This window comes from Cryptomeria japonica, chromosome 1 (genome assembly GCF_030272615.1).
Source record: "Cryptomeria japonica chromosome 1, Sugi_1.0, whole genome shotgun sequence".
NCBI lineage: Eukaryota > Viridiplantae > Streptophyta > Pinopsida > Cupressales > Cupressaceae > Cryptomeria > Cryptomeria japonica.
This window is the reverse complement of record NC_081405.1, coordinates 53,327,646-53,342,451: the sequence shown is the minus strand read 5'-3', so window position 1 is coordinate 53,342,451 and position 14,806 is coordinate 53,327,646.

Below are 14,806 nucleotides of genomic sequence, written 5' to 3'. Positions count from 1 at the left end.
TGGATTTGGAAGATGATAAAGATGAGATGATCAAGTGTGGATGAGATATGATTTGAACATGATAAGGTTGCCAAGATGATTCCCTGGGCTCAAAAGGACAGCATAAGATTACTAAACTTGGAGATGAAGAATGGAGGGATGAAGTCCTCAACTTATAGAAAGAGGAGAGGAAGAATGGATGGCTAGGATGGATTCAAGATGAAGGGCTAGGATTTCTTGTGAGCTCACACAAGGCCCAAGAGAGGGTGTGGAGACCAAGAGATATGCCTTAAAGACATTTCTTGTCTCCACACTCCTCAAGGTACATTGGGAAGACTTCCCAAGGTACCTTGAGAAGAGCAAAGTGCATTGAGAAGACTTCCCAATGTGCCTTGAGAGGAGCAAGGGATGTGAAATTCCTTGAAGAATGGGGAGGAGGAATTTTAAATTCTCCTAAAAGGGATAATCATGGGGATTGGAGGAATAAGAAGGAATTAAAAATTCCTTGGGAGAGGAGATGCCTAGAGGATTGTGAGATTTTGAAGATCTCACATTCACCTAGGAAAAGAGCATTAAAAGCTAGTGGTTAGATGGAAGGGACAAGGAGTTGACTTCGTGGCTAATCATGATGATTAGCCAGTAGCAACTCATTAGGAGGTGGATTAGAGGAAATGTTAGGTGGGATTAGGATTTGTAGGAGGAATTTGACTAGGAGAGAGAATGAGTGGAGGGAATTAAAAATTAGAAGAATAAGGTTAAGCGAGTTTAGGGAGTTTCTAGAAGACTTTATTAGGTTAATGATGAATTAAGAAGATGGTTTGTAGGAAGCGTGTGGGTTAACTAATTAATTGAAATTAATTAGCTAAGAGGGAGATTTGTGAGAATTCAACTTTTAGAAGAATAAAGAAAGGGATTGATTTACTAAATAAATCAGTCACATACTATAGTGACAATATCAATTATATTTAATTAATATTGAGGAGAATTTGAATTAACATAATTAATTATGTGAGGAATTAAAAATAATTAAAAATAATTATTTTTTAAGTGTCTACACCTATCTCTATCCCTCTCTTGTCTCTCTCACTTCTCTCTCCCCTCTCTAGGTAAACCCAACATCTCTACCTTTCATTCCTTCCTTAACCCCATATCTATCCTTGACTCCCTCCCTCTCTCTTCTTCTCTCTCATTCTCTTATTATTTTACTCTTCTCCCTCTCCATTCTCTTGGTCACTGCCTATCCCTTCTATCTTCTCTCTCCCCATATCTAGGTCTCTTCCTCCCTCCCTATTCACCTCACTTCCTCTCCCTCCCTATATTATTACACATCTCTCTCTCCCCCTCTAGGTATCTCACCTAATTAATTGTCCACCCTCTATTTCTCTCCCCCATCTTCATATTTCTCTCCCTCTCCCTTACCCCTATCCATTTATGAACTCTCTCCCTCTATTCTCTCTCTCCAAACCTATCTATCTCCTCATTCCTTAGGTCTCTGAATCCCTCCATGTCTACCTCTCCATCCATCCCCTCTTAGTCATCTCTTTTCCATTCTATCTATTCCCTCTCTCCATTGTCTAGGTTGTCACCTCTCCCTCCTACTCTCTCTACCTCCCTCTCTCAAATTTCTAGGTTTCTCCCTCATTCCCTCTCCACCTCTATACTTATCCATTAATGTCTCATTAGGCACCTATCTTTAAGCCCCTCTATCTATCTCTCCCATCTAGGTATTTAATCTCTCTCTCATGCTCTACATATCCCATCTCTCTATTTATCCCCTCTCTAGTTCTCTCCATTCCTCTCCACCTCTCTCTATCCATCACCCCTTACCCATATCCCTTTATGGACTCTCTCCTCTTATCTCTCTCATCACCTCTTTATCTACCAAAAAATCTAGATCTATTACTCCCCCTTTCTTCTCTCATTTTTTTCTCTCTCCCCTCTCTAGGTCTCTACTATACTCTCTCCCTCTCTCTCTCTCACCTTCCTTCCTTATCTCCATATCTATCCTTCCCTCCCTCCATCTCTCTTCTCTTCTTATTGTTTCTCTCCACTCTCTTTGTGTTCTCTTAATGAATACCTCTCCCTCCTAACCTCTCTTTCCATACTGATTTTTCTCCTTCCCTCCATCTTTACATATCTACATCTCCCTCTTTGTCTCTTAATCCCCCTGTATCTCCTTCACCTCTATCTTTCCACCCTAGGTCTCTCACCTCTCTCTTCCTAGGCTCTATATCTCTCACCTCTATATCTCTCTCCTCTCTAATTCTTTCATTTCCACCTCCTTACCCCTCTTTCTCTCTTTGTGCATTTATCTCTCTCCCTCACCTATCTACTCTTCCCTCTCTAGGTCTCTCGGCCACTCCCTACCCACCTCTCCCTTTCTTCATAGATCTCTCTATCTCTTTATTCTTCCCTCTCCCCTCTTTTTTCTCCCTCCCCTATATAGGATTTAGATAATAGGTTGTAGGATATAAGGTTTATGGTATGGGGTACAAGATTAATGGAACATTGTTTAGGGTAGATAGGGTTGAGGGTAGTCATCGTATTGATACTCAGGACACCATACGACCCCTTAAGACACCATATGACCCCTTACGATACCATATGACCCCTTAGGACACCATATGACCCCTATCAACACCACATCATGTCCTAAGGGGTCATATGGTATCGTTAAGGGTCATATGGTTTCCTAAGGGGTTATATGGTGTCGTTAGGGGTCATATGGTGTCATATGGTATTCTATGACTCCTTAGGACACCATATGACACCTAAGGACACCATATGGTATCCTAAGGGGTCATATGGTGTCCTAATGGGAAATATGGTCTTCTATGACCCCTTAGGACACCATATGACCCCTAATGACACCATATGGTGTCCTAAAGGGACATATGGTGTTTTATGACCACTTAGAACACCATATGTTCCCTAACAACATCATATGGTCTCAAAAGGGGTCATATGGTTTCCTAAGGGGTCATATGATGTTCTAAGGGGTCATATGGTATTCTATGACTCCTTAGGACATCATATGACCCCTAATGACACCATATGGTGTCCTAAGGGGTCATATGGTGTCGTTAGAGGTTATATGGTGTCCTATGGGGTCATATGGTGTTCTACAACCCCTTAGGATGCCATATGACCCCTAACAACACCAAATGGTGTCCTAAGGGGTCAAATGGTGTCTTATGACCCATAAAATCACCATATGGTGTCCTAAGGGGTCATATGGTGTCCTAAGGAGTTATATGGTGTTATATGACCCCTTAGGACACCATATGACCCCATACAACACCATATAATCCCTAATGACACCATATGGTGTCCTAAGGGGTCATATGGTGTTCTATGACCCCTTATGACCCCTAATGACAACATATGGTGTTCTAAGGGGTCATATGATGTTCTATGACCCCTTTGGACACCATATGAGCCCTTAGGACACCTTATGACCCCTAAAAACACCATTTCGTGTCCTCAGGGGTCATATGGTGTTCTATGTCCTCTTAGGACACCATATGACCCCATACAACACTATATGACCCCTCACAAAACTATATGGTGTCCTAAGGGGTCATAGAACACCATATGACCCCTAATAACATCAAATGACCCCTTAGGACATCATATGGTGTCGTTAGGGGTCATTTGGTGTCCTAAGGGGTCATAGAACACCATATTACCCCTAACGACACCATATGACCCCTTAGGACACCATATGACATCATATGGTGTCATTAGGGGTCATATGGTGTCATATTGTATCCTAATAGGTCATAGAATATCATATGACCCCTTAGGACACCATATGATCTCTAACGACACCATATGACCCCTTAGGACACCATATGACCCCTAACAACACCATATTGTGTCTTGAGGGGTCATATGTTGTCACAAGTTCTCATGTCATGTAATAGGATGTTAAAAGGGGTCATATGGTGTCCTAGGGGGTCATAGAACACTATATGACCCCTCAGGACACCATATGACCCCTTAGGACACCATATGGTGTCATTAGGGGTCATATGGTGTCCTAAGGGGTCATATGGTATTCTATGACCCATTAGGATTCCATATGACCCCTTAGGACACCATACGACCCCTAACGACACCATATAGTGTCATTAGGGGTCATATGGTGTCCTAAGGGGTCATGTGGTGTCATAAGGGGCCATATGGTATTCTATGACCCCTTAGGATACCATATGACCTCTACAACCACCATATGGTGTCCTAAGGGGAAATATGGTATCTGTAGGTGTCATATGGTGTTGTTAGGGGTCATATTGTGTCCTAAGGGGTCATATGGTGTTCTATGACCCCTTAAGACACCATATGACCCTTAACAACACCATATGGTGTCCTAAGGGGTGATATGGTGTCCTTAGGGGTCATATGGTTTTCTATGACCACTTAAGACATCATATGATCCCTTAGGACATGTCATATGGTGTCGTTAGGGGTCATATGGTGTCTTAAGGCGTCATATGGTATTCTATGACCCATTAGGACACCATATGACCCCTAACGACACCATATGGTGTCGTTAGGGGTCATATGGTGTCTTAAGGGATTATATGGTGTCCTAAGGGGTTATATGGTGTTCTATGACCCTTTAGCACACCATTTGATCCCTTAGGACACCATATGACCTCTAAGGACACTATATGGTGTCCTAAGGGGTCATATGGTGTTGTTAGGGGTTATATGGTGTCCTAAGGTGTCATATAGTGTTCTATAACACCTTAGGACACCATATGGTGTCCTAAGGGATCATCTGATGTTGTTAGGGGTCATATGGTGTTTTAAAGAGTCATATGGTGGTCTATGACCCCTTAGGAAACCATATGATCCCTTAGGACACTATATGATCCCTTAGGAAACCATATGGTGTCATGAGGGGTCATATGGTGTCGTATGGGGTCATATGGTGTCCTAAGGGGACATAGAACACCATATAACCCCTTATGACACCATATGGTGTTTTTAGGGGTCATATGGTGTCCTAAGGGCTCATATGGTGTCCCAAGGGGTTAAAGAACACCATATGTTATCATTAGGGGTCATATATATGACCCTTAATGACACCATATGGTGTCCTAAGGGGTCATATGGTTCTCTTAGGGTTCATATGGTATTCTATGACCCCTTTAGACACCATATGACCCCTTAGGACATGTCATATGGTGTCCTAAGGGGTCATATGATATTATATGACCCCTTAGGACACCATATGACCCCTACCGTCACCATATGGTGTCGTAAGGGGTCATATGATTTCCTAAGGGGTCATATGGTGTCCTAAGGGGTCATAGAATACCATATGACCCCTTCAAACACCAAATGACCCCTTAGGAAATCATATGACCCCTTACGACACCATATGGTGACGGTAGGGGTCATATGGTGTCCTAAGGGGTCATATAATATCATATGACCCCTTAGGACACCATATGACATGTCCTAAGGGGTCATATGGTGTCTAAAGGGGTCATAGAATACCATATGAACCCTAAGAGAACCATATGACCCCTTAGGACACCATATGGTGTCATTAAGGGTCATATGGTGTCCTAAGGGGTCATAGAACACCATATGATCCCTTAGGACATAATATGACCCCTAACGACACCATATGACCCCTAATGACACCATATGACCCTTCAAGACACCATATGGTGGTCTTAGGGGTCATATGGTGTCCTAAAGGGTCATAGAACACCTTATGACCCCTTACGACACCATATGACCCCTTAGGAAATCATATGATCCTTTAGGACACCATATGGTGACGTTAGGGGTTATATGGTGTCCTAAGGGGTCATAAAATACCATATGACCCCTTAGAACACCATATGACCCCTTAGGATACCATATGACATGTCTTAAGGAGTCATATGGTGTCTCAAGTGGTCATAGAATTCCATATGACCCCTAAGGACACCATATGACCCCTTAGGACACCATATGGTGTCGTTAGGGGTCATATGGTGTCCTAAGGGGTCATAGAGTACCATATGACCCCTTAGGACACAATATGACCCCTAATGATACCATATGACCCCTCGGGATACCATATGGTGGTCTTAGGGGTCTAATGGTATCCCAAGGGGTCATAGAACACCATATGACCCCTTATGACACCATATGATGCCTAACGACACCATATATGGTGTCCTAAGGGGTCATATGGCATTCTAATGGGTCATAGAATACCATATGACCCCTTAGGACACCATATGACCCCTAAGACCACCATATGGTATCCTGAAGGGTCATATGGTGTCATTAGGGGTCATATGGTGTCGTTAGGGGTCATATTGTGTCCTAAGGGGTCATATGGTGTTCTATGACCCCTTAGGACACCATATGACCCCTAACGACACCATATGGTGTCCTAAGGGGTCATATGGTGTCCTTAGGGGTCATATGGTATTCTATGACCCCTTGAGACACCATATGACTCCTTAGTACATGTCATATAGTTTCCTAAGGGATCATATGGTATTTTATGACCCCTTAGGACACCATATAACCTCTAACGTCACCATATGGTGTCCTAAGGGGTCATATGATTTCCTAAGGGGTCATATGGTGTCCTAAGGGGCCACAAGGTTTTCTATGACCCCTTAGGACACCATATGACCCCTGAGACCACCATATGGTGTCCTAAGGGGTCATATGGTGTCGTTAGGGGTCATATTGTGTCCTAAGGGGTCATATGGTGTTCTATGACCCCTTAGGACACCATATGAACCCTAACAACACCATATGGTGTCCTAAGGGGTCATATGGTTCCCTTAGGGTTCATATGGTGTTATATGACCCCTCAAGACACCATATTACCCCTTAGGACATGGCATATGGTGTCCTAAGGGGTCATATGGTATTCTATGACCCCTTACGACACCATATGACCCCTAACATCACTATATGGTGTCCTAAGGGGTCATATGATTTCCTAAGGGGTCATTTAGTGTCCTAAGGGGTCATATAATACCATATGACCCCTTAGGACACCATATGACCCCTTAGGATACCATATGGTGTCGTGAGGGGTCATATGGTGTCGTGAGGGGTCATATGGTATCGTATGGGATCATATGGTGTCCTAAGGGTACATAAAACACCATATAACCCCTTGGGACACCATATAGTGTTTTTAGGGGTCATGTGGTGTCTTGAGGGCTCATATGGTGTCCCAAGGGGTTATAGAACACTATATGACCCCTTACGACACCATATGTTGTCATTAGGGGTCATATGGAGTCCTAAGGGGTCATATAACACCATATGACCCCTTAGGACACCATATGGTGTTTTTAGGGATTATATAGTGTTGTATGGGGTCATATCATGTTTTAAGGGGTCATAGAACACCATATGACCCCTTAGGACACCATATGACCCCTTAAGAAATCATATGACCCCTTAGGACACCATATGGTGACGTTAGGGGTCATATGGTATCCTAAGGGGTCATAGAATACCATATGACCCCTTAGGACACCATATGACATGTCCTAAGGGGTCATAGAATACCATATGACCTCTAAGGACACCATATGACCCCTTAGGACACCATATGGTGTCGTTAGGGGTCATATGGTGTCCTAAGGGGTCATAAAACACCATATGACCCCTTAGGACACAAGATGACCCCTAACGACACCATATGACCCCTAACGACACCATATGACCCCTCAGGACACCATATGGTGGTCTTAGGGGTCATATTGTGTCCTAAGGGGTCATAGAATACCATATGACCCCTTAGGACAGCATATGACCCCTAACGACACCATATATGGTGTCGTTAGGGGTCATATGCTGTCCTAAGGGGTCATATGGTATTCTATGACCCCTTAGGACACAATATGACCCCTAAGACCACCATATGGTGTCCTGAGGGGTCATATGGTGTCGTTAGGGGTCATATGGTGTCGTTAGGGGTCATCTTGTGTCCTAAGGGGTCATATGGTGTTTTATGACCCCTTAGGACACCATATGACCCCTAACGACACCATATGGTGTCCTAAGGGGTCATATGATGTCCTTAGGGGTCATATGGTGTTGTTAGGGGTCATATGGTATCCTAATGGGTCATAGAATACCATATGACCCCTTAGGACACCATATGATCCCTAATGACACCATATGGTGTCCTAAGGGTTCATATGGTGTTCTATAACCCCCTAAGACACCATATGACCCCTTTTAACAGCCTAGTACATTACATGAATACTTGTGACACCATATGACCCCTCAAGACACAATATGGTGTCGTTAGGGGTCATATGGTGTCGTTAGGGATCATATGGTGTCCTAAGGGGTCATATGATATTTTATGACCCATTAGGGTACCATATTACCCCTTAAGACAACATATGACCCCTAATGACACCATATGTCCTAAGGGGTCATATGGTGTCTTAAGGGCTCATATGGTGTCCTAAAGGTGCATTTGGTGTTTTATGACCCCTTAGGACACCACATCACCCCTTAGGACGCTATATGACCCCTAATGACACCATATGGTGTCCTAAGGAGTCATATGGTGACCTAAGGGGTCATATGGTGTTCTATGACCCCCTAGGAGACCATATGACCCCTGTTAACATCCTAGTACATGACATGACCACTTGTGACACCATATAACCCCTCAAGACATAATATGGTGTCGTTAGGGGTCATATGGTGTCCTAAGGGGTCATATGGTGTCATTAGGGATCATATGGTGTCCTAAGGGGTCATATGGTATTCTATGACCCATTAGGGCACCATATGACCCCTTAGCACACCATATGACCCCTAACGACACCATATGACCCCTTAGGACCCCATGACACCATATGGTATCATAAGGGGTCATATGGTGTCATAAGGGGTCATAGAACACCATCCGACCCCTTAGGACACTATATGGTGTCATTATGGATCATATGGTGTCATTAGGGGTCATATGGTGTCATTAGGGGCCATAAAACACAAAACGACCCCTTAGGAAACCATATGACCCCTTAGGACACCATATGACCCCTTAGGACACCATATGGTGTCTTTAGGGCTCATATGGTGTTCTAAGAGATCATATGGTATCCTAAGGGGTCATATAACACCATATGACCCTTAACGACACCATATGACCCCTTAGCACACCATATAACTTGTAACGACACCATATGTTGTCCTAAGAGGTCTTATGGTGTCCTAAGATAGATAGTAATGGTTTCCTAAGGGTTCATATGGCCCACCATGCTCATGCACATACCTAGATGGGTTATATAGAGATATAAGATACCTAGAGGGGGAGAGACCTAGAGAAAGAGAGAGAGAGAGAGAGAGAGAGAGAGAGAGAGAGAGAGAGAGAGAGAGAGAGAGAGAGAGAGAGAGAGAGAGAGATGGAGGGGGATAGAGAGAGTTTGGTAATGAGATATGGATGGAGATGTAGAGAGGTGGAGAGCGAATGGGGGAGAAACCTAGAGATGGATAAAGAGGCTGTGATGGAAAGCTGATGATGTAGACAGTAAAGAGAGAATAAGAATTAGTAGGGAAGGGAGAGAGATATGGGGATAAGGAGGGAGAGGGAGATAGAGAGGGAGAGGGGAAGAAAAGAATGAAGATACCTATAAATGGGAGGGAGGGATAAGAAGAGAGATGAAAGAATAAAGAGAGAGAAGAGTATGAGGGGATTGAGGGAGAGGTAGACATGGAGGGACTACAAGACCTGGGGAAGGAGAAGATAGAGATGTGGGGGAAAAGAGAGAAGAGGAGGAGAGAGTTAAAAAATAAATAGGGGTAAAGGGGGAGGGAGATAGAGGGGAAGAGAGAGGGAGAGAACTAGAGAGGGAACAAATAGATAGGTGAGAGAACTATATTGGGAAAGAGAGATGACAGACCTAGATGACAAGATAGAGGAATGAGATAGATAGAGGGGGGAGAGAGAGGTGAGTAATGAGACATGATGCAGAGGTAGATAGGTGGAGAAGAAGGAAGTGATAAACCTAGAGAGGTGAGAGAGAGTTGATGACCTAGAATGTAGAGAGAGAGAGAGAGAGAGAGAGAATAAAAAGTGGGGAAGTGAGATATATATGGGGGTATGTATGGATGGGAAGGTAGAGAGGAAGAGGGGAAGAAATGAAGGGAGAGACCTAGAAAGGGGGGGGAGGGAGAAGGGAAGAGATAGAAGAACAAAAAGAGGAGTAAGAGGGGATGGATGGAGAGGTAGACATGGAGGGAGGGAGAGACCTATGGAAGGAGGAGATAAAGAGGTTAGGGGAGGAAGAGAAAAGGAGGGAGTTCATAAAGGGATAGGGTTAAGGAGGAGGGAGAGAGAGGTAGAGATGGACAAAGAGAACTATAGAGGGGGCATATAGATAGGTGAGAGACCTAGATGGCCAGAGAGGAGTGAGATAGATAGAGGGGGATAAAGAGAGGTGGGTAACAAGACCTATATGCAGAGGTAGATAGGTGGAGAGGAAGGGAGGGAGAAACCTAGAGAGGGGAGAGAGGGTGGGATGGAGATGTAATGACCTAGACAATGAAGATAGAGAATAAGAGAGGAAGAAAGAAGATGAGAGAGTGGGAGAGGGAGATAGAGAGGGAGAGAGGAAGAAAGGAAGGTAGAGACCTAGAGAGGGGAGGGAGGGAGAATAGAAGAGATATAATAACAAAGAGATGAGTAAGAGGAGATGGATAGAGAGGTAGACATGGAGGAAGTGAGAGACCTATAGAATGAGGAGATAGATATGTTTGGAGAGAGAGAGAGAGAGAAGAGAGGGAGAGAGTTAATAAATAGATAGAGGTAAGGAGAAGGGAGAGAAAGGTAGAGAAGGAGGGAGAGAACTAGAGGGTGGACAATTAGATAAGTGAGAAACCTAGAGGGGGAAAGAAAGGTGGGTAATAATATAGGGAGGGAGGGACAACCCTAGATATGGAGAGAGAGAGAGAGAGAGAGAGAGAGGATAAAAGGGATAGGTAGTGACCAAGAGAAAGGAGTGGGAGGGGAGAGAAACAATAAGAGAGTGAGAGAGAAGAGAGAGGGGGAGAGTCAAGGATAGAGAAGTGAGAGAGACAAGAGAGGGAAAGAGATAGGTCTAGAGTTTTGGGGAAGATAAAGAGAGTGAGATACATAGCTAAAGAATTCTACTAGGAACATGCTGATTACTGAAATTTGACTAAGTCTGAAATTTTCTATGATCCTCTAAAAACTAGAATCTACATTATAAGCCCTATAGAGCTATACTTAAATGTTATATTTTATGTATATATTCTCCTTCAGGGGTGGATATAACTTGTGCCCATATTGGAAAATCTACACACTCACAAAACCTTCACATTAGACAATGCAAAACATTTGGCGCTCGCCAAATGGTTTGCTTGGGAGAATACCAACCCTTTGGGTTGGATTTTCCTTGGGCATCCAACCCATAGGTTTGGACGACCTTTTCATGCCAATGACGCATTTTTATGAAAAGATAAAAAGTGGCACCTTTTTGGTACCACAACTTGGTGCACTTACCCATTAATTAGGTAGTTTTCCTAAGTGGTTACCCTAAGCAGTTATAAGGTGGTTGCTTTCTAAAGCCTATAAATACAAGTCTATTTCGTAATGTTAAAGGGGGGACTCTTACAAAAAGCAGAAATTCTGAAGAACTTTTGGTTTTCACATTTTGTACTCAAAGCTTTTGAACTTGTATATTTTCAAGAGAATAATTAAGAATGCATTTAAATCATATGTTGAATGTGTTCCTCAATTATTGTTATCAATTTCTCGAAGAATGCATTTAATTCATATGTCTTGAATGTGTTTCTCAATTATTGTTATCAATTTCTTGTATGTTAAATTCATAATCCCTTGTGTATTTATGTGATCCATTGGTTTTCAATTCAATGATATGTGTAAATGATGAAACACAATCATACCCTAGTATCTTGGTTTGAATGTGATAAGATAACATGTTTCCTCGTATGTTGAGATTCGTTATCCTTCTTTTATCATTGCATATCAAAACTTATCGTGTGCTTAAAACCCCTTTGGAATCATTATCTATTGTGAAATCTCAATTGGTATTTGTATGTCTACTGTTGGGGTTTCTGTTATTCATCCTCTTTAGTTATGTTTTCCTTCCTTTTTGTACTTCTGGGTCAAAAGTACACAAGAATCCTAAAAAACCACATCACACAAGGGAGCTACCCCTCTCAAATGCAGAGGAAGATTGAAGTTTCATTGCAATCTCTCCAACTGTTGGCACGATTGTCACTTCTCTTTGGGCAAACAGGGCCAGTTTCAATAAAACAATCATAGTGACAAATTTGTTTACCAACACAACCAAATCCAAACAGGGAACTTGAATATGGCATCATTCAATAGATTGAAACCCAAAAGCCAATTATTTTAAGACAAGCCACACATCCCTATTTAAATTGGGGACTTTCGTGAATAATCCTTAAGAAATCTATTGGATTGGAAAAGGATAAGGGGAAAAAATGTTAACATAGTAGTTACCTCAACTTGAACCCTTAGTTTCCAAATTTGAAGCCCATCTTCTAATAGTATCAATATTGGGATGACTGTCATAGAATCTCCAAACAAGAAGGCTCTTAAGCCAATAAGACAACTCAGCAATAAGAGATTGTAGAATATCAATTTCAATTTGCCGTTCTGCCATAACCTTAGTAGTATCGTAGTTACCAAAACTCCCAACAATGTAAAGTTCCTCCAAAACCCTAAGGTTCAAAGTAGGAATAGCAAGAGGAGAGGAAACAATAGTCATAGGAGCACAAAAAATCTCTATAATCACATCACTATCACCATCTATCTATAGGCTTGAATCATCACAAACCTCCATCTCACAAAGATCCTCTAGAACTCTTGGGGTCAAAGTAGGAATGGCAACAAGAGAAGGAAAAACAACACCCTCCTCAACAAACTAAAGCACAACATCACATGTTGATTTAATAAACTTCATCACTCCCTACGTAGAAGAAACACCCTTTAAAGGGAGCATAAACCCTTTCATGTAGACCCAAAAATGGATCTCTCATTAAGGACCTTTGCCTCGAACTCCCTGGCATGCCTTTTTGCCTTCTCAAAGACAATTTTGTCATCCTCGTCAAACCCCTCATCCTAAAAAATATTTGCCTCAATATTATTCACAACAAAGTACAATAAAATAGCAATAAGAAAAATATTGATATTGAACAAGCCTTTGTCAGATCCTTTGCCTTTAACTTTATAGAGAAGGTGCAAAAATCATCGTCGCCATTATCTTCATCTACATCAGCTCCATCTTCAACTTCATCGAGTCTATCAATGTCATCGTTATGGTTCAAGAACCAACCTTGGTTATTATCATCTTTGTTGCATGCCTCTTTGTTACTTGATTTATTGCACCTTTTTGTTGTTGCTCATTATTGTATATTCTAAATTGATTTCAATTGCCTTAACAACTTATCAATTTTACAATGTTGACCAGTGGGTGAAGACAACTTAAGTATTATGATATTGCTATCAGGGTTCAACTGCGTAGTTTGACTTGTTGTGGAAAAATACCTCATACTTATCGACTTAAATATTGTTAAAAATACTTCCAAACACTATTCTACCAGCACTTGCACCAAAAGGAGGTGCAAAGGGTACACCGATAGTAAGATATAGTTAAATAATAAATTAGAAGGTACAAATCAAAGAAATAGTGATAATAATTTATATTTTGCCATAATGAACATAAATCAAGAGTTGATATACTCCTCATAAGTCTTATAGAACCCGTCATTGTATAGTGCAATACCCATTTTGACAATTGAATGTTATAGCACAAAACATAGAATTATATATGTCACGCTACAAGATAGAATTACCTCCATTAATATTTATATTTAAATATTAAATCCCATATGTATTTGTTACAAAAATGCAATGTTAAGAAATTATAAATATGTTGATCAAGAACAACTTCTTAATTGTCAACACCAAGAAATCCATCTACCTAATAGGACACAAAAATTTGCGTATACCTTAACCCTATGTAGTATACATTTATACTCATGGAGGTTGATCTATGTTTTATATGACCTATATGTTGATGTTAAAAATAAATATGATTAACGTCATATCGAAGATAATCTCACTTTGACCAATTTACTATGAAAATAGAATTGAGTAAACAAAACATTTAAGATTCAATTCAACTGACTTTATTCATTTTGAATTTGAAGATTAATGTATCAATTTTCAAAGTTAATGTGTCAATATAGGTCATTGAATTTGAGTAAAACTTATAGTTATGAAAACTCCTCTAACAGCTATCTTAATTTCTTATGTGAATATAATCAATCTAGCTTGTAATGATTCTTTTACCTCAAAGGAGTTCATTTCTTTAGAACTTACTAACCATTACTGAATCATCATATGATAGACACCCACATCTTAGACTTTAAAATTGGTAGCTTTAATTTATATATTTTTATAATTTATTTAATTTTATCTTACTTTGGGAAACATTTACATTATTCTCAATACAAACCAAAAATTATAATCATATCCCTTAAAAAAACATCAATCTAATTTTAAATATTTTTTTAGTTTCAAAGAGCTGAATTAAGAGTAACAAATCAATTGAGTAATAACCATTACTTCTTAAAGATCCACAACAGTATGGAAGTAATTAAATTTAGTAATAAAACAAAGGTGTTATGATTGTCAATGAAGGAAAGATAATCACTTTCTGTTTGATTTATCAAGAAAAATGCATGCAACATAGAATTGGAACCATCTAACTGAATCTACATTGTAGAAGGTTTTTAGCTTATGGCC